A 1,468-nucleotide genomic window follows, 5' to 3' on the forward strand; every position below is an offset into this window, starting at 1 on the left:
AAGGAGCGCTGAACTGTCGTTCCTTTAAGCCGCGGCCAGTCTGACCAGCGGCAGGTGCAGGCGAGGACCCCTTCCCTAGGCCGCACAATAACGCCATCCCTGGGCCGGCTAGGTGGCACACACCCCCTGCCCACGGAACGGCCGGACTGGAGCTCTCTTCAGTGCTTTCTCAAATAGGAGGAATTGGGTTTTCCCTTCTCTGTGGGCATGATTGTGTTCTGATAGTATTGTGATGAACATTGTCGAGGGTCTGGAGAGGAAGCCACTTGAGTACTTGAGGTCACTTGGCTTGTTAAGCCTGGAGAACACTGAAATCAGACATTATTGTGGTCTTTTAGCTTCTTCATGAGGGGCAGACACTGATCTCTGCTCTGGTGACCAGTGGTGGCACTCAAGGGAATGGCTGAAGTTGTGTCAGAGGAAGTTTAGGTTGGATATAAGAAAAAAGGCTCTCCCCCAGAGGGTAATTGGGCACTGAAGAGGCTCCCCAGGAAAGTGATCACAGCTCCAAGCCTGACAGAGCTCAAGGAATGTTTGGACAGGGCTCTCAGGCCCATGGTGGGATTCTTTGGGCTGTCCTGTGTAGGACCAGGAGCTGAACTCAGTGATTTTTGTGGGTTCTTTACAACTAAGGGTTTTCTGATTCTATTTCCTTTTATTCAGCAACATTAGTGATGGCAATGTCAGTAGTGCAGTTGACCAGTCTTGTACAGATGCCCCCACAAATACTGTGGTAACTGATGTGACCTGTATAATAGGACTGCATAAAGAAATCTTTAGGAGTTCTAACCAGTATAGTATGAAGATTAAACTGCCACTAATCAAGACAGAAAGGAATGCAGCCAATTTGTAGTTTATCAGGTGAAATTATGCTGATGGAAAGTTTGTTGACCTTGTGAGGCCTAAAACATTAATTATTAATAAATTAATGTATTAAACATTGTTCCAGTCTAATTACCCAAGAGGAAATGTGTCTAAATTGTTGAAGCTTTGCCTCAAGGCTTTCCTCAGTTCCAAAGGCTGAATTACCTCCTGCTGGTCTTAGCCCAGTGATTCTTGAGACTGTGACAATTCAATCACAGCAGTCAAATATTAAATTGTAGTGCTTTAGTGTATGGTATGGCATTTAACAGATCCCTGAGAGAGTCATGGTGAAATTGGACCTTTGCTTACTGCAGGATCTGAAAGGACATGAGAGAAACAGAAAAAAGATCATGCATAGAAGAACAGTTATATCCATGGATCATAAACCATGAAATAGACCATAAAAATGGTAAGAAGGCTTATCCAATTCCAAATTACAATTGTTGAAACACTAAGCAGCTTAAGAAAGCAAATAGTGTGATCATTCTCATCCAGAACAACAAACCACTGCTGAGGCAAAACCTTTTGGCTGGTAGTGACACAATGAAAATATTAATCTTAGCTTAAAATATTAATCATTTTAATTTATAGGTATTACATAAAT

Source organism: Serinus canaria, chromosome 14 (assembly GCF_022539315.1).
Source record: "Serinus canaria isolate serCan28SL12 chromosome 14, serCan2020, whole genome shotgun sequence".
In the NCBI taxonomy this organism is placed as follows: Eukaryota; Metazoa; Chordata; class Aves; order Passeriformes; family Fringillidae; genus Serinus; species Serinus canaria.